This window comes from Bubalus bubalis, chromosome 9 (assembly GCF_019923935.1).
Source record: "Bubalus bubalis isolate 160015118507 breed Murrah chromosome 9, NDDB_SH_1, whole genome shotgun sequence".
NCBI classification, from domain to species: domain Eukaryota; kingdom Metazoa; phylum Chordata; class Mammalia; order Artiodactyla; family Bovidae; genus Bubalus; species Bubalus bubalis.
In genome coordinates, this window is record NC_059165.1 from 78,036,646 (window position 1) to 78,057,483 (window position 20,838).

Genomic DNA, 20,838 nt, shown 5'->3' on the forward strand with positions numbered 1-20,838 from the left:
TACTTGGGTAAACCACATTTATTCCCTTAAGAGAATTACTCCCTTTGCTAGAATACTTAGTTATATGAACTCCTTCATCTGTATCTCTCCTGTTGATATGAATTGTCTTGGATTCTGCCAGATTTCTCCTTAATCTCCTCTATTTTGATGCTCTTTACTGATAGATCTTGATTATTTTAATCATCTTTCTAATTATTTCTGTTAATCTGACTAATCAAGTTTTCTAATTTGGAGAAATATATATACCACATATATAGATGATAATCCATTTCTTCAGGCATTTTCTTTCCTTTTTCTTTATTTCCCACAGAATTATATGTCCTAATCTCCTATTTTTATACTCTTCATAAATCTTCACTAAATTTTTCTTTCTCATTCCAAATATGAACTATTTTATTATCTATTTTATAAACTTAAACTTGTAGATGTATTTTCTGCTTTTTGGCATATTAAAAGAAAAAAACCCTAGATTTAGACATTTTGTTTGTGCATGTACATGCAAGTGTACATGTGGTTTTCCATTTCATTTTTTCCTTCATTCTTATTTGTTACTTTTGGTTTATTTTGTTAGTTTTCCCCCAAATTAGTATTTTATTCAATTATTATTTCTTCTTTATAATTCAAGATGTTCATGACCATAATTATTTTCTGAGTACAGATTTTACTGTGCTTTATTACTGTGGTCATCAATTATTTTGATTTTCCTTGATTTTTAGAATCTATACTTTTAATTTCAGCTTTGAGCTAAATAATTTTTGTAAGTATATTTCTTCATTTATAAACAGTTCATCTTTGCCACAGGCTATTTCTGAATCCTTATTTTTAATTTTCCATTTATCAGAGCATACAAGATACAAATTTATATTTCAAATTTTGTAAATTTTTTCTGGTAAGTTATATGACATTTTTAAGTGTTTTATTGACATAAGAGCAATGTACTTTTTTTGAGAGACAGATTTCTCCTTTCTTTCTCTCCATACATTTGTTGTTTATATTAAATATTTCCCACATACAATTTATTTTCCACATTTTACCTGTCCAATTCTGAAAGAGATGTGCTGATGTCTCCCATGCTGGGGCTTATCATTTAATTCTTTCAATAGTGTCTTCATAGAACAGGAATTTTTAATATTTATTGGAATTTTTAATATTTATTAAGTCCTATCATCAATTTTTTATAAGTATGGTTTTGACATATATCTAAAGAGGGGCTTCCCAGGTGCCTCAGTGGTAAAGAACCCACCTGCCAATGTAAGAAATACAGGTTCAATCCCTGGGTCAGGAAGATTCCTTGAAGGAGGAAATGGCAACCCACTGAAGTATTCTTGCCTGGGAAATCCCATGCACAGAGGAGACTGGAGGACTATACTCCATACTGTTACGAAGAGTCGGACATGACTGAAGCAACTTAGCATGCACATATATTTTCTCAGAGAGAATTGGCAAAATGCTGGTAAAGAAATCAGATCACAAAGTAAGACTTTTTGTGTCTTTCATTCAGAGAATATTATAAAGACAAATGAAGATAAGGTTATGGAGAATGAAGGATGAAATGCTGAGGAATTTTTTCTTTTCCCACAAATAAACAAAGAAATGTTAATGGTTTTCAGCAGACCAGTGATGTGATAAAAAGAGCATTTGTAAAATATTGGTGTGCAGGTTAGACTTGAAAGTGGTTATAGAAGGTTACAGAAGGTTATAGAAAAAGTGAGTCAAACGAATTAAATGCTTTAGAAGAAGTCCAGGAGCATAGAAAATAAGAAATGATCTTTGGATCTGACAATCAGTCACTTGTGAAAGTATAATTTCAATAGAGTAATATGGTTGGAAATAAGGCCATAGGAAGTTAACTTTTCTCTTATTTGTTGCAAGTAAGATATTAATTCGAGCATGTGAGTCTATCTCAGAAGTTGAGAGCGGCCCCAGGGTTTGGGTATTTTGGGGGTGGTTAGATTTTATGGGCTGGGGAATTTCATATTCTATCAAGTGGGAGGAATATTCTAACTGTTTTGGAGAAGGGGCAGGGATCTCCAAGAATTGGGCCACTGCCCACTTTTTGGCCTTTTATGGTCAGCCTTGGAACTGTCATGATACCTGTGGGTCTGTGACTTATCGTATGCTAATATATTAAAATAAGCATGTAAAGAGGGCCAAGGCCACTAGAAGTTGAATCTTCTGCCCTCTTGGGCCTAGTATGTTGTAACCAGTTTTTGCTGTATCCTTAATTGTGTCATTCTTTTAATGGGTGTGCCTTGTCCCCTTCATTCTTGTCTCAGAGGTGTATACTATTACTATTTCCATCTATTTTTTTTTTTTTTTCATTTGCCACAGAGGGTTTCAAACCTCCGTTTTTATTTTATTTTTTTTGAATTTTATTTTATTTTATTTATTTATTTATTTATTTTTTAATTTTATTTTATTTTTAAACTTTACATAATTGTATTAGTTTTGCCAAATATCAAAATGAATCTGCCACAGGTATACATGTGTTCCCCATCCTGAACCCTCCTCCCTCCTCCCTCCCCATACCATCCCTCTGGGGCGTCCCAGTGCACCAGCCCCAAGCGTCCAGTATCCTGCATCGAACCTGGACTGGCAACTCGTTTCATACATGATATTTTACATGTTTCAATGCCATTCTCCCAAATCTTCCCACCCTCTCCCTCTCCCACAGAGTCCATAAGACTGTTCTATACATCAGTGTCTCTTTTGCTGTCTCATACACAGGGTTATTGTTATTTCCATTTAAGTAGAAAGTTATTTAGTTACTTAATGATATGTACTCTGATTTACCTTAAAGTTGACATTTACTAACCAGAATGTTTTTAGAAATGATCTTATATTTCAGTCTTCCTGACATAAGTAAAAAGCAAATGAGTTGTTTTCCTCAGCAGAAGAAACCAATCTTTAATCTTACTTATTACTAACTTTATACCACTGGTGATAAAAAGACTAAGGGCAGGATCAAAATATATAGGTCAAAACCTCTTGCTTCTGTAATCAGAAGCCATGAGGTATAGAGTGAACCTATTTAGAACGTCTTACTATAGAAAGTTGAGAATAGAGTAATTTGGTACTTTATGAAGATAAACTGTTGGGTTGAAATCCTGGGTCTGGAATTTCTTAGTTAGGTTAATTTGGCAGGTTTCTGTATTGTTTTTTTAACTCTGTTTTCTCATCTTCAAAATGAAGTTGTTGGGCTTATTTTAAGGCAGACATATGGCAGATAGCAAAGTTTTTGTCTTCAATAAATATTAGTTATTGAATTATATTACTACTATTATTGTTTGTATTTTAAAACAGGTGGAAGCAAAAAAAAACAAAAAGGCATTTAGCCTTCATGAATATAGACTATTGAGGGCCACCCTTATTGAGCAGATTTCCTGTTTCTTTATCTCCTTTTACAATTTACAATTAACCCCTGTCAAGTAAAGCATTCTAAAATATGTGTCTCTTTCTTACAACCAGAAGAGCTGAAGGCAAGTTGTTAATACCAGAAATTAATTAGTCAATTTTAGGTAAAATCAGCTGAATTTTAATTTGCTTACAGTTCATTACAATTAAAAGAAAACAAACATCAGTTAGGAAAAGTTGGCTATGGGTAAAAATTTGACCCATTAGTTCTTCTCTTTTGCTGTATAGAACAATATAAATAGTGCTTGCAAATAATAACTTAATCATTTTAATTATTTTGTTGGTTATCATCATATGAATAATAATAAAAACTGCTTTGACATTAATATTTTTGAATTATAAGATCATGGTATTTCTCTTATAAGATTAAATAATAAAGTAATAATTGTAGAATGATGCCAGATAAATTGAGATCATAGGCTTAGAGAATTGATGGTATCTAACTAATTGCAAATATAAACCTCTTACAGTTCTGAGTTTGAAGAATTTTAATGAATCATATACATAAAACAAAAATGATATTTCTAGTCTCTAGATTTAAATAGGAAGAAAACTGTGGTATTCATATTTATAATCATTTAATAAAAATTTTGACAAGTGCATTAGAGTAAAAATTTATTGTTAACCTAAGATGTACTACGTATATAGAGGAGGAATAATTACTTATAAACTTAGAATGTAAAAATATATTTTAATGTAGTTACATTGTTGATAACTTCATTAGCACATCACTCTAGTAGTTTTTTAAACTGAATATTTGTGGTTATGTATTGAGTTCTTATTTTGAATCAAGTTTGATGTAAAAATAATGGAAATGGTTTACATTTATTAAGAAATGTATTAGGCAAAGTTTTCTATACTCTCAAATTGCGGTATTTTGTATGAATATTGATTTCATAATGAATGAAAACAATAATAAGAGCAAATATGTACCAAGGCTTACAATTACTAGATGCTCTGTATTATTGAAAGGTTGTTGCTGAATTATGCAAAGACACCGGGATCCTTGGCCTCCTGAGGAGAAGAATTCAATCTGGGGCCAGAGATGAGGCTTGATAGCTCAGAGCTTTTGTGTAATAAAGTTTTATTAAAGTATAAAGGACAAAGAGAAAGCTTCTGACATAGACATCAGAAGGGGGTAGAAAGAGTACCCGCTTGCTAGTGTTAGCAATGGAGTTATATACTCTCCAATGAATCCAAAGGATGTCTGGAGGTTGTAAAGACCTCACCAGACCTATTTCCATAATTTACATTTTAAGATAACAGAATTAGCCAGAAGTTTTAATCCAGAGACTGTCCTCAGGCAGGCTACATTGTTATATAATCCTAAGGAATGTAGAGGGAAAAAAACATGTGTCCTTTCTTCCTCCTTGAGAATTCCAGACCCCTCTCTCCTTGGGGACCCCTAGACTTCTTATCGGGAGAAGGCAATGGCACCCCACTCCAGTACTCTTGTCTGGAAAATCCCATGGACGGAGGAGCCTGGTAGGCTGCAGTCCATGGGGTCGCTAAGAGTCGGACACGATTGAGTGACTTCACTTTCACTTTTCACTTTCATGCATTGGAGAAGGAAATGGCAACCCACTCCAGTGTTCTTGCCTGGAGAATCCCAGGGATGGGGGAGCCTGGTGGGCTGCCGTCTATGGGGTCGCACAGGGTTGGACACGACTGAAGTGACTTAGCAGCAGCAGCAGCAGCAGCAGACTTCTTATCAACCTGCCTAGAAAATGACTCTCTCATTATAGGCCTCATGTATATTAGCTATTTGATTTTACTATTTATCATTTTTAATCTTTTCTTCAAGGAATTTATTCTGCTGTAGAACATGAAAAATGATATGGAAAATGGTATCTTTCTTTTGCTTAGTCTAAAAAAGTATATTTTTCTATGAAGATATAACTTTATTGTATTTTTATTTTTGAGCATATTTCCTTTCAAACATCCTTTTTAATATAAGCAGAAAATGCAATGATTGAGAGTTGTCCATTGATTTTTATAGCATCATTCTTTAAATTTCCTTTATAACATGTAATTCTTAGCTTTCCAATAATTTTAGAGCTACTTCACTGTCTTACCAAGACATTTATCTCATAAAAGAGCTGTATTCAAAATATACAAAGAAATTTTAAAATTCAACAATAAGAAAACCAAAATCTGAAAAAGGCATCTACTATACGATCTCAATTATATGTCATTCTCAAAAAGGTAAAAATAGAGTGTAAAATTTTCATTGGTTGACAAGAGCTCACAGGGAGGGATGGTGGGTTGAATAGTTGAAACATAGTATTTTATTCTTTTTAGATAAGATATTGTAATGGTCAACAAATGACATGCATTTGTCAAAACCTGTAAAATTTTATAGCACACAAAGTGAATCATAATATATGCAAATTTAATGTTACTTAAGGGTATGGGAAATCCCAGGAAGAAGTACAGAATATGATGAGAATCTAACTGTATTACAAATGTATAAAACAATTTCTCTTAAGGGAATGGAGTTAAAAGGTACTGACCAAGGAACTCTGGATATGAGTGGAGCCTCCAAGAACTGCACATACGCACAGAACAGTAGTTAATAAGATGCTTCCCACTGAAGTACAAATTGATTCTGATGCTACTATACATGTATAGTGAATTGATCAGTTAAGTAAATAAATGGTGGATGGTAAGAGCCAGGTTTCTCAGTGTTGCAATGAATTTACAGATTAGCAACGGGAGAAGCCTAGAATGATACATGTGGTAATAGATTGCAATTGGAGACATCATTCAGAGCTCATATTTAGCTAGTGCAAATGCACATATGGTTACATATAGAAATAGCATAATTATAGATATATGTGTATGCAAATACAAATAGATATGTTTCTTTGTACCGTCATCCAAAGTAGCCTAAAAGCAAAGACACTTTAGTACAAATGAATACCCAGATTTAGTACAAATACCCACTTTAGTACAAATGTAGTACCCAGATTTTGATTTCTTATAAAAATAAATCAGGAATCCTTTGAGAATGGCTCATTTTAAGACTAGGATAGGAAATACACAACATGATCTTGGAGCATCTTTTAGTGCCAGAAAGTAACGACATGCTGAAACACACATATTACATTAATACAGATCTATTAAAAGAATACAAAGAATTCCAATGGCCAAAGGTCAAAAAATTTGGGTCACAAAGAAAGTAGTATTGAATTATAACTCAAAGTATGAAATAAACTTTCATGAGTCTATATTGATACAAATAAATGTTCAAATAAAAAGTGGAGAAGAGGCATATCTCTTATGAAGGATAATTTCAAAAAGTTATATAAATACTATGCCTTCAAGGAGGAGGAACATAACTTAAAACTTCTGAAATATAAATAACGAACAGTGATTCCCTTCCCAAAGAGTAGGAAGACATATTTTTAATTGAAGTATATTTGATATATGATGTTGTGTTAATTTCTGCTGTACAGTAAAGTGATTGTTATACATACACATTCTTTTAAAAGTTCTTTTCCATTATGGTTTATCACAAGGTATTCAATATAGTTTCCTGTGCTATACAGTATAAATTCAGTTTATCCATTGTATACATAATAGTTTACATCTACTAACCCCTAAATCCCAATCCATCCTTCCCCTACATTCCCTCCATCTTTTCAACTACAGTCTATTCTCTGTTTATGAATCTTTTTCTGTTTTGTAGATAGGTTCATTTGTGTCATATTTTAGATTCCAAATATAGTGATATTATGTAGTATTTATCTTTTGCTTTCTGACTTATTTTACTTAGTATGATAATATCTAAGTCCATCAATGTTGCTGTAAATGACACTATTTCATTCTTTTTTATGACTGAGGAATATTCTGTTGTGTATACATACCACATTTTCTTCATCCATTCCTCTGTCGATGAACATTTAGGTTGTTTCCATGTCTTGTGAAGAGCACTGCTATGAACATAGGATTGCATGCATCTTTTTGAATTGTAGTTTTGTTCAGATATATGCCCAGGGGTGGGACTGCTGAATCATAGGACAACTCTATTTTTAGTTTTTGGAGGAACTTCCCATACTGTTCTCCATAGTGGTTGTACCAATTTACATTTCCACCAACAGTGTAGGGTGGTTCCCTTTTCTCCACACCCTCTCTAGCATTTTTTACTTATAGTCTTTAATGACCATTCTGGGTGGTTTGAGGTTGTATCTCGTTGTAGTTTTGATTAGCATTTCTCTAGTAATTATTAATGTTGAGCATCTTTTTAATGTGCTCATTGGCCCTTTGTATGTCTTCTTTGGAGAAATATCTATTTAGATCTTCTGCCCATTTTTCAATTGGGGTTGTTTTTGTTTCATTGTTGTTGAGGAAGAGTTCACACTAATGTAAAGGGGGCAGAAAAGAGGTACATTACATTGGAGACAACTAACAAAACAGCTTCAGCCAAGTGATCTAGGTCAACATCAACACTGATAAATCATGTGGGTAGTATGTAAAACTCATATTGCTATGATGTGATGGAAATGGCACTTTACTTCTGTGGTCTTCCTTCTCAAAGTCATAATCACAATCTAGTCATATGAAAAATACCACACAAATGCAAATAGTGGAGCATCCTATAAAATATCTATTATTTCTCAACTATCAGGGTCAGCCAAAAGCATCCTTAGGAGACATAATGATTGGATGTAATTATGAGGGATCTTGGAACAGAAAAGAGACATTATATAAAACTATGGAAACCAGAATATAGCATGGTATTGCAACGTGCTATGGCTGCTGTAAGGAAGTGCCACCAACTTGGTGGCTTAAATAACAAAGACTTAATTTCTTATAGTTCTGGAGGCTGGAAGTCAAAGATCAAAGTGCTGGTAGGCTTGGTTCCTTTTGTGGCCTGTGAAAGAGAACCTATTCCATGACTCTCCTAACTTCTGATGGTTTTCTGGAAATCTTTAGAATTCCTTGACTTAAAAAAGCATCAACTCAGTCTCTGCCTCCATTTTCACATGATGCTTTTCCCCTGTGCACATGTTTGCCTTCAAAATTTCCCTTTTTATAAGGACAATAGTCATGTGTAAAATGAGTTTTAACTTGATTGTCTTATTTTAACTGATCTGTCTCTGTAAAGACTATCTACAAACTAAATTATATGTTTATATATGTATTTAAAAATATATACCCAATAATATCCTAGTTTCTGAGGGCTTATTTAATATTCAATTTATTTTAAAGATATGGTGTTATATTAAAATTCCAAGTGTTCTGATTTCTTCCATGTGTTCAATTTAATTATTTCCTTTTCCTTAAGGTATGACTGTGTAAACAGAATATGCATATGGTGTTGAACAGTTCACCAGTATGGTAGAAAAATACACCATCCCCTCTGATAATGGGATCCCTTAGTAAGGAAAAATTCAGAGGCATTATCTATGACTAGTGGTTTAATAATATAGTGGAAGTAGAAAATTTAGGCAAAATGTGCTATGCTTTTTCTTTAGATGAGAAATATATATCCTCATATATTCCTTTCCTAGAGACAGGACCAATTACTGCCTGATTTTGAAATTACTTTCTAGAACAAAATGTAATTATTCCTCTTGGGGTTACAGTTAATAAAGACTTTACTGTATCATGTCCACTTTTCAGAGAAAGGTAAGCAGGATTTAGTACGTACAAATTCTTGCTTATTGAAAGTACTTTTCATGTCTGTAATAACAATTTTTTTCAAATTTTGTGTCGTAGGCAACTTATTGCAAGGCTTCAGTCAAAACACTTGAATGATCTAAACCTTATTTTTATTTTCCATACTTTTCATCTTTATTTGTTGTCCACTGGGTGCAAAGAAAAGAAAATGTAGGAAAGTAAAAAAATTAAGTACCATTAAAAGATACTATCTCTGGGCAACTTATGTGTCAGCATACACTAGTGGGTGTTTTTATGTGCATACTCTTAGATTGCTCTGCTAAACTTCTTGGTACTTATGTTTTTTCTTATCAGCTGCATAGGAAAGAGAAGTGCTGGAACAGAAAATCAAAACAATAAGAAATTCAAAACAATCTTATATATCTACTAGTGCATAGACTCCCCTTGGCTATGAGTGAATTTTGACAAAGATATTAGAAAAGATTATCAAAGAAAACTTTAACAATGCACTTAATACTTGAAATGTCTATGGCACATATCTCATTGTGTTTACTTTTTCTGATTTTGATTATCCTGGTTTAATAAAAGAAAACTATTAGGTTGCTGGTTCATTTATGTTAGTTCATTAGCTATAACTTAACATTTGCAAACTAATGTTTGCATTTCTTTTAAGCTCAGAAATTAGAATTTAAACTTAATGCAATTTGGTATTAGTGCTTCTTAATTTTTGTTTATAAAAGGAACTGTTTATATATAGACAATGTTGAAAGATTTGTGATTCCTGTGTCATGTTCTATATATTATTTTTGCTGTTTCCTGAATATTTTTTCCATGTTTCTGGTTTTATCTTGTCCTGAAGCATATCATGGGAGAAGGCATAATTTTCCACCAAAATTTGTTACCAGGAACTTGATTTTTACCAATGAAACATTTTTAAAACTTTAATTTCAATTGTTTTCACTTTTTGTTTGCTTTGTTTCATTTTCCCTTGGTTGGACAAATACTAAATGATTTCATATGCACTAAAAAGTTACTTCAACAATGACTCTGTATAGTTTGACAGCTTTTCTGATTTAAGGAGAGGAGCTAAAATGGTGTGACTCTGGAATGTGGGATGTCATATATAAATGTGGGTAAGTTTAGGCACAAATATATTCCAAATACCTCCTCTCAGAGGATCATTACTTCTTCAACCTCTACTCCCCAGGAACTACTTAATATGGTAGGGGAGTGGTGCTGGCCTCTTAAGTCCAGTAGATTTTAGTGCAGATAGTAACTTTGATGCCCTTATGAGGATAACTGTAGGAACACATTTGTTTGTTATTGGAATAGGATATGTTCATAATTTATTTGGGTGGGTGATGGGATATATACAGAAAAAAAACCCATGCTTCTCAATGCAGTTTGTTTTGAAGAGATGGTGTAGAGTAAATATTAATACTTCATATGAGATAAATTTGTTTTACTTTCACTAAGTCCATTATTCCCACAAATTGTTTTACATCCCTGAACTTAAGTTCCCTTCTTAAAGAAAATCAAGGAAAGAAAACTTGGAAGAGGTAAACATTAAATACTCTGACTGTAAAACTGTTGTTTCTGACACATTAACTTTTCTAGTCAAATATTCATCACATTCAACAAATAGATTTAACATTTGTTGGATGGGTTTTACAATAGTACTGAGAAGTAACAAATTTAACATTTGTTTTAAATTTTATATCAAGAAGAGTTTTAATATCAGATCAGATCAGTCACTCAGTCATGTCCGACTCTGCGACCCCATGAATCGCAGCACGCCAGGCCTCCCTGTCCAACACCAACTCCCGGAGTTCACTGAGACTCACGTCCATCGAGTCAGTGATGCCATCCAGCCATCTCATCCTCTGTCGTCCCCTTCTCCTCCTGCCCCCAATCCCTCCCAGCATCAGAGTCTTTCCCAGTGAGTCAACTCTTCACATGAGGTGGTCAAACTATTGGAGTTTCAGCAAAAAAAAAAAAGGCCATATTACCCAGCAAATCCACTAACAAAATCATTATGTCGAAGAGATATTTACACTGTCATGTAAATTGTGCACTGTGTGATTGCATAGTTAATACATGAAAATAGCCTAAGTGTTGACAGATACATAGATAAACAAATTGTGATACATACACACACAAACATACAACCAGAATATTATTCAGGCATAAATAATTAAACCTTGAAAATTCATGAATGTTTCAAGAACAACTGAACTTATTTCAATTGATATTATGTCTGTGAGGTTAATTCATATTGTTGTACACAGCTTTTGATTTTTATTCTTATTGTTATATACTACTATTATGGAAATATACCACAGTTTATTTATCCATTCTACTGTTGATAGGCATCACTAATAGTGAAGTTTGCAGTTTTGGCCTACAACAAACAGTGATGCCATAAATATTCTAGTTCCTATACTTTTGTAAACCCGTTTATGTATTGGGTATATACCTAAGAAGGAAGGAAGAAAACAGAGAACAAAATTATATAGTTCTAAAATGAAATGTCTTTAAAATATAAATAATAGATCACACAGTGTCACATGGCCATCTGCTAAAGCAAATGATCTGAAATATTTTCCATTAGATATCACACATGACTCTACTGATGTTCAAAGAATGAAGATTTAACCAAATAGACTCAAGTGAAATTAAACACATCTTTGTCTGTCTTTGATGATTCAAATGTACCCTGGAAGGACCTTACATGTATAAATAAAAGCTGTTGATTTTGGACTGTCACTGTGGTGAGAGACTGTTTAGAATAGATCAACTTCAGCAGACTGCATTATATAAACTGAAAAAATCCAACTCTGGGGGAATTTTTTTTAGAGCACTTAAAGTTTTGTCTTTTCATCTTTATATTCATTTAAGAAAACAATTTTTATGAAAAGAATTGGCTATGAAAAGAATCTTTTAATCAAGAAATTTGTTTTATTTTTTTAAAAAGCCTCTTTACCCATAAAAATAAACTGAATTACAATATACTTACATTAACATCCATGGATTATTAGTTTATGACTCAATGGATTTTCTCAAACTAAGCATACTGGGTAACCAGCACTGAACTGAGATACAGAAGTAGATCATGAAGACTATTTCCAAAGCTGCTGTATGCTCCTTTTCAGTCAGTATCTCTCACATTCTGAGTCATTGCTTTCTTGATTTTCAGTGGCACAGATTAGTTTCTTCTGATTTGTATTTTATATACAAGAGAAGATAAGAACATAGGTTTTTATAATTTCTTTCAATCGACATTATATCTGTGAGATTCATCCATATTGTTGTATGTAGCTTTCAGTTTTTATTCTCATTGTTACATACTTTTATGAAAGTGAAAGAGGATAGTGAAAAAGTTGGCTTAAAGCTCAACATGCAGGAAACTAAGATCATGGCATCCGGTTGTCCCATCACTTCATGGCAAATAGATGGGGAAACAGTGGAAACAATGAGAAACTTTATTTTTTGGGCTCCAAAGTCACTGCAGATGGTGATTGCAGCCATGAAATTAAAAAAACGCTTACTCCTTGGAAGGAAAGCTATGACCAGCCCAGACAGCATATTATAAAGGCAGAGACATTACTTTGCTGACAAAGGTCCATCTAGTCAAAGCTATGGTTTTTCCAGTAGTCATGTATGAATGTGAGAGTTGGACTGTAAAGAAAGCTGAGTGCCGAAGAATTGATGCTTTTGAACTGTGGTATTGGAGAAGACTTTTGAGAGTCCCTTGGACTGCAAGGAAAGAGAACCAGTCCATCCTAAAGGAGATCAATCCTGGGTGTTCATTGGAAGGTCTGATGTTGAAGCTGAAACTCCAATACTTTGGCTACCTGATGTGAAGAGCTGACTCACTGGAAGAGACCCTGATGCTGGGAAAGATTTAGGGCAGGAGAAGAAGGGGATGACAGAGGATGAGATGGTTGGATGGCATCACCGACTCAATGGACATGAGTTTGGGTGGGAGCTGGAGTTGGACAGGGAGGCCTGGTGTGCTGCAGCTCATGGGGTCGCAAAGAGTAGAACATGACTGAGTGACTGAATTGAACTGATGCCACAATTTACATATCCATTCAGTTTTGATAAACATCATTAATAGTGAGGCTTTCATTTTTTTGGCTATTATAAACAGTGATACTATAAACATTTTGTGTTTCCCAGTTGGTGCAGTGGTAAAGAATCTGCCTGCCAATGCAGGAGATGTGGGTTTGATCCCTGGGTCAGGAAGGTCCCCTGGAATAGGAAATGGCAACCCACTCCAGTATTCTTGCCTGGAAAATTCCATGGACAGAGGATCTGGCAGGCTATAGTCCTTGGGATTGCATAGAGTTAGACATGACTGAGCACACATGAACATTTTAGTACCTGTGCTTTTATCAATGTAAACCTATTGTATAGTAGGTCCTTACCTAGGAATGGAATTGAAGAGTTTTATGTATCTGTTTGTTCAGCTTGAGTAGATAGTTCAAAAAGTTTTTATAAAGTGTTTAAGTATACTTACTGTCAGAATGGGCTTCCCAACTGGCTCAGTGATAAAGAAACCTGCCTGCCAGTTCAGGAGATGCAGGAGAAATCGGTTTGATCCCTGAGTTAGGAAGATCCCCTGGAGGAGGGCATGGCCACCCACTTCAGTATTTCTGCCTGGAGAATCCCATAGAGAGAGGAGCCTGGTGGGCTGCAGTCTGTAGAGTCTCAAAGAACTGAACATGACGTAAGTGACTTAGGACGCACGCACTGTCAGAATATGAGAGTAGAGGTTGTATCCCATCTTTCCCCAAATTTGGCATTACTTCTCTTTTGCTCTGTCTATTCTAATAGATATGTACTGGTGTCATTTTATTTGCATTTTTCTGCTGCTTAATGAAGTTAAGCATTAAAAAAAAAGACATATCTTTTGGCCATTTGGGTTTCCTCTTTTGTGAAGGGTCTATTCAACTCCTTTCCTAATCTTCTATTGTGTTACCTTGTTTTTTTCATTGATATAATTCACATGCCATAAAAATCACCATGTTGAAGTATACAATTAGTGGTTTTTAATTTATTCACCAAATTATGTAAACATTACCGCAATGAATTTCAGAACATTTTATCACCCCAGAGAAACCCCATGCTTATTAAATATCATTTCACCTATCCATTCTTAGCCCTAGCCAACACTGTGGATTTTTGGTTTCTGTGGATTTGTCATATATAGACACGTATAAGTGAACTTATAAAAGGAGGTGTCCACTCAATACAGTTAATTTCACCATATTTTTTTTTCTGGTCAATATAGATTAGTATTTTCAGAATAGTAAAATCCTATAATACCATTCTATAAAAGGTTTTAAAGAACAAGGGTTAGCTATTGTAACTTATTGGTTCTTTCCTTAATATTACTACTCGTTTTACTATGTCATGTTCTCCCCATACTGAGATTTCTCTATAGTATATTTATCCATAGTACAATATTTGGTCCCTGGCTTCTCTTATTTTCAGTACTTGGAAATTTTCAGTTATTTTGCTATAGAATGAATTGAATATATTTACTTTCTGATCTGCCTTTAATTGTACATTTGAAGAAGCTGAAGCAAAAACCTCAAGAACTCATTATTGTGGTTTAATACTCAACAAATATGGGGAAAAGAATTAACTTCATTCAAAATAACCACCTGAGGTTTTATGAGCAGGAAATTACAAAAAAAAAAAAAAAATTGCCAAAATTGTTTGAAAGAAATTAAAGGTTTGCAGTAAGAGCTCCTGCAGGTTATGTTTCTTAGGACTTCTATTAAATTCAAAGAATATTTGAAAGGAAGCCATAATTGGCAAATTTAAGTGAAGTGTAACAAAATAATTCAAAAACAGGTTTGACCAGTTCCTTCCCCTGCTTAGACGTTGCCTACCACTGTGGTCTTGAGTACCTGCTGTTTATATATTGCAGCAGAGCTAATTAAATAATGGAATGGAACACTTTTCATATTATGGCATCTGAGAATAAAACGAGCTTAAGACATAATAGAGTTGCTCTGTATGGGTGGGCTGTGCTTGAGAGGACAGAGTCGAAGCTCTGATGACAAAACGCCTTGGACTGAAACTCTGCTGTCTTAGCAAAGTAGGATCTAGTGCTTGAGAGAGGCGTGCTATGTAAGGTCAGCCTTGCATTTCCTACTTCATTAGAATCTCAAAACTAAGTCATCCATCATCCCCTATTAATTTCTCTATGTTAAAAGTTAATGTCCTTAACATTGCTGTCCCAAGTTTACTTATTCAAACTCACTTCTATCCTCCCTATACACACCCACTCTTCCAGAAAGAAAATGTCACTGAGTGTCCTCAAACCAACGAAGATATCTTATGCCTTCATGCCTTTCTTTGCAGACAGTTTTCTCAATAACTACTTCTTCCTGTCTACCTCTGCCTGGTAAATTCCTATTAATATTTTAAGCCACAGTTCAGATATCATCTTCTCTTTGCAGTAATAGGCAATTCCTTTGCTCCCTCCTCTTAGTTCCCATACCTCTATTGGTGTATTTGTGTCATTAAAATACACACATGTACACACACACGCGCGCACACACACTGCATCTTATCTGCTTATTTACATGTCTATCTTCAGTGCTGGATTTGTGAAGTCTTCGACTGTAAGATTAAAAAAAAACCTCATTTCTCTATTTCTGCTACCTTGCATAGTTCATGGTCTAGATTAAGTGTACTAGATATGTTTGCTGACTTAGTTAAAAATTATTTGTGTTGTTGTTGTTAAGTCACTAAGCCTTGTCTGACTCTTTGCAACTCCATGAACTGTAGCCTATCAGGCTCCTTTGTCCACAGAACTTTCCAAAGAACCCTGGAGTAGGTTGCCATTTCCTTCTCCAGAGGATCTTTGTGACCCAAGGATTGAACCCAGGTTTCTTGTGTCTCCTGCATTGACAGGCAGATTCTTTACTGCTTAGCCACCAGGGAAACCCCAAGTTAAAAACAAACAGAGACAAATTCTGACGATACTCAAACTATCCTTAAACACACCTTAAATAAACCTGCAGTGTTTCAAAGATTATAAGCCTGGAGTCAGTTTTCCGGCTATGGAAGGCAGAAAAAAGAAAAGTTTTAACCTGTTTTCCTTCTTCAAAATCTATTGAGAGCATCAGTGGTACAAGTATTGGCAACAACCAGAACACGCCACCAGTAGCTCTGACCACTACCAAATGTGAGCCAGAGAATAGCCTGAGAGATGAAGCTACATAGAAAAAAAAAGGGGGAGTGGGGCTTCCCTTGTAGCTCAGATGGTAAAGAATCTGCCTGCAAATGCAGGACAGCCTGGTTCAATCCCTGGGTCAGGAAGTAAAAGCAGGTGTTGCAGTGAGGGCAGTTTATCTCCTCATCCCTGAAGTAGAATGAGGACATCTGAGCTCTAAGATTATACAGAGTTAGGAGACATCTGTGTAGAAAGCTAATTCATTCTCATAACATGGCAGTGAACATGATGCTAATGGAGAAAACATGGTAGTCATTTTTATTGTCTGTAACTGAACTTCTATGCAAAGGAGAGTCCTGGATGTCAAGAGGGGTGAAGAGAGGAGAGGAAGCAGCAATCACCAGATCAATGAGCTACACCCCTCTAGTGGTGGAGATGGTTTAGTCGTTAAGTTGTGTCTGACTCTTGTGACCCCATGGATTGTAGTCCACCAGGCTCCCCTGCCCATGGGATTTCCCAGGCAGAAATACTGGAGTGGGTTGCCATTTCCTCCTCCAGGAGATCTTCCCAACCCAGGGATTGAGCCTAGCTCTCCTTGCATTGCAGGCATATACTTTTTTGGCTGAGCCACCAGGGATGCCCAGCTAGCACTGCTTAAATGCTGATAATTGGAGGAGTGAGGATGGGGCTGGGCTTGTGTCAAAATGAAATAGCCAACTTAGTAAGAGGTTACTCAGGACAAAAGAAATCAAAGTTGGTGCCCCTTCTCCTTTTTGTTGCATTATATGTTCATGTGACAGTATGTATCACACAAGCTGTCATGGTTTGAACATAACTCCTAAGTGGGGAGATAAAATCCATGGCCTTAAAAATGGAAACTACAAGAGAAGAGAAAGATACTTAAAGAACACACAATATGGGACAATTACTTGTAGGGGGAAAACAAGATATTAGACAAAAATTCTTCAAGTTCAAAGAAATTGCAAAGAAATGTGACCTCTCTTTTAAAAAGGAGTGACAAGATAAAGATATTATAAAACATAAAATTATTGAAACCCAACTAGAGATTATGGTTATGATACAGGCTTGAAAGAATCACTTAAAGGAAAGAGAAAGTAATAAAGATAAAATTGACTATATGTGAAAATAGTCAAAGTAAAATGAAGCATGACTGGAGTTTTGAAGAATATGAAGAACACAAAAATACTCGAAGATGTAAAGAGGAAAACATCCTGGAACTAAAGACTATAATCCACACACTGCAAGACCATACCGGGTCTTAAAAAATTTATTCCAACACTTTTGAATGTAGTAGAAGTGGAACAAAAGCTAAGTGAACTAATTTCTTCATCTTTAATGCTAGAAGTACAAGTACATTGTCTGAAGTAGTTTAAATTATTTAGTCTAAGGATGATGTGAAACTCTTACTATTTATCAAAATTTTATCTGAACTTTACAGAGATTGTTTATAAAATATTTTATCTGTGAAAGAAAAATTTACTTGTATCTTACCAATATTTTCAGGGTCTCCAAGTTTATATTGCTTTGGTTAAAAATAAATTAATTTTATTAAAATAACTTTTAAATATAGCATAATGCAAAATTTAAAGGTCATTTACTTATCTATCAGCCTGTCCACTAACATTTATTTAATATACCTACTTAGCTGTATGTCTTTACATCTTTATATATGTGATTTGAGAAATGCCTAGAATCGGGTTCATTCCATGTTTGTCGTGGTGATTTCTTATGAGAGAATTTAGAGTCCACTGGGGAAATGTTTTTGATTGCTTCTTTGTCTTTTTTGCATTTGTTAATATTAACATTTATTATTTCTAAAAGCATTTTAAGAAGTATAGGGTATATACTTTTATTGGGATATTTAAAAAACTAGATTGTGGCTAATTTTGGCCTCACTCTAACATGTTTTTTTAAACGTTCTTTATTATAGTATTTCCTAGAGTATGTAACACACACAAATAAGTGATATGAAAAAGCTCTTGTCATAAAAATAATTTGAGAAAATGAGAAGAAAACCAGCTAGTTTTCTTTAAAGCATGATTATTGACATATCAATGCTATTGTTTTTTAAGATACTACAACAGGGAACAAATTGTATGCAGTATTTCACAAACATATTTGTGAAACACATTTCTTATTTTACTCTTTCAAAGTTTTTCCTGGAACTAATGTGAAGTCTCTATTAATGTTTATTTTGGTTTGAAATCCTATGTCCAAGATACTTATTAGTCCTTAAAGTACTTTTTTTATTGAGTGAAAGATTCTTTAAATTTTACAGTGCTTTGTAACTTTCAAAATTTTCACACACATGATTTCATATAATCCTATAATAATCCCCTTGTCTTCCCTCTACCCCTATATTGCCTCTTCTCCCTCTCCTTACTCCACTGATAACCACTAGCTTATTCTTTGTATCTAAGAGTCCACTTCTTTTTTGTTTTATTCACTAGTGTGTTGTGTTTTTTTGATGCACATATAAGTGATGAGAACCCCATGAACAGTATAAGTGATATCATACAGTATTTGTCTTTCTCTGACATATTTCACTTAGCATAATGCCCTCCAAGTCCATCCATGTTTCTGCACATAGCAACACTTCATTCGTTTTTTATAGCTGAGTAATATTTCTTTCTATATGTGTGTGTGTGTGTATGTGTGTGTGTGTGTGTGTATATATATATATGCATACATACATACTGCTTTTTCTTTATCCATTCATCTGTTCATGCACACTTAGGTTGCTTCCTTGTCTTGACAGTTGTAAATAATGATGATACAAACATTGGGTTGTGTGCATCTTTTTGAATTAGTGTTTTTCTTTTTTTAGAATATACACCCAGTGGTGGAATTCTGGGGTTCAGGTTTTCGTTGTTTGAGAAACCTCCATATTGTGTTTCGCAGTGTCTGTACTAATGTGTATTTCCACCAACAGTGTGGCACTGTCCCCTTTTCTCCACATCCTCTTCAACAATTGCTTTCGTGTTCTTTTTGATGATAGCCACTCTGACAGGTGTGAGGTGATAGCTCATTGTTGTCTTGCTTTGCATTTTCCTGATGAGTAATGATGTCAAGCAGCTTTTCATGCACCTGATGGCCATCAGCATGTCTTCTTTGGAAAAATGTGCATTCAGTTCTTCTGCCATTTTTTTTAAAGGGTAGGTCGTTTATTTTTTTTTTGATGTTGAATTGTATGAGCTGATTATATATGTTGGATATCAAGCACTTACCACTCATATCATTTGCAAGTATCTTCTCTCATTCAACATTCAATACAGATTTTTTGATAGTTTCCTTTGCTATGCAAAAACTTTTAAGTTTTATTTCATCCCATTTGTTTATTTTTGCTTTTATTTTCTTTGCTTTAGGAGATAGATCCAAAGAAATATTGCTGAAATTTATATAAGTTTGCTGCCTAAGTTTTCCTCTAGGAGTTTTAATGGCATCTGTCCTACATTTAGGTCTTTAATTCATTTTGAGTTTATTTTTGTATTAGTATTTTTTATATTAAGGACTTATATACTTTAAAAATGACAGAGAACATAGCTTTACCTTAAAATATTATATAGCCATTAAATAATTTTGCAAAGATTTTTGATATGTTAAAAAAATTTTGCAATAGAAACTGGTTCAATTAAGGAAAAAATTAAAAACTGGAATAAAATATGCCAAAGCCGTAATATCAATTGTCTTTTAGTGTCAGAAAGAGTGATATTTTACCCCTTCTTTTACTGTTCAAACTTTCCAAGCATTTTCAATGTCCATGCATTATTTCAAATAAAATAATACATTAGCACTGAAAAACAAGTATGAGAACATTTTATACATCCACTTGCTACATCTTCACAAATTTAAACAAGATGGGAAAACTCAATGCTGTGATCTGCACTGTGCCTCTTGTGCTCAGTTAATTATCTGAACATACAATTGAGAGAGGGACTATGTTCTTTAAGTAGTATTAGTTCAAGTGCTGAGTTAATTCTATGTGAACTGCTTTTAGTGACTGAGAATGGATGACTGCTTTTTAATGAAATCAGTATTTCCTTGTATTATTTATAATTTTTATTTTGTTATACCTTAATAAGCTACAAAGTTTCTTTTTCTCTTTCTCACAAACTGGTCAGAAGACATTGTGATTCTGGCATTTGTGCAGTGGACCCAGAAGGAATGGTTGGAATGAGTGAGTGAAGATTGTTTAGCTCCTGCATCATGCTGCATCACAAAAGGCATTTTGCAGTTAGCACCAGACACCATGGTTTTCCACAGATCACAAATCCCAGAATATGTTAAACTCACATCAGACTGTTCTAGTTATAGCATTTATTGCCTGTGAAGAAGCTTCATGGTTCCCTACATATATGTCTCAATTGTGTAACTGTGAGGTCATTCATTGCTACCCCTGGAAGTCATATGTAGTCTGCTTATGAAGCTATGACAAACCTAGACAGTGTATTAAAAAGCAAAGTCATCACTTTGCTAACAAAGGTCCATCTAGTCAAAACTATGGTTTTTCCAGTAATCGTGTATGGATGTGAGAGTTGGACCATAAAAAAGGCTGAGCACTGAAGAACTGATGCTTTTGAATT

The 20,838-nt window shown here is 34.2% G+C and overlaps 1 protein-coding gene across 4 annotated transcripts in view; it reads left to right on the forward strand.

The window, feature by feature from the left end:
* LOC112586936 (protein FAM170A) overlaps positions 1 to 20,838 on the forward strand; it is a 466,031-nt gene that overhangs the window by 57,367 nt on the left and 387,826 nt on the right. Inside the window, exon 1 of one of the 4 annotated variants that reach the window (XM_044947798.2) lies at positions 15,934 to 19,410. The exons of the other annotated variants lie outside the window; for them this stretch is intronic. The gene's annotated coding sequence lies outside the window, so the exon portion shown is untranslated. Of the gene's footprint in view, positions 1 to 15,933; positions 19,411 to 20,838 lie in introns of those variants that run through there. 4 annotated transcript variants of the gene reach the window in all.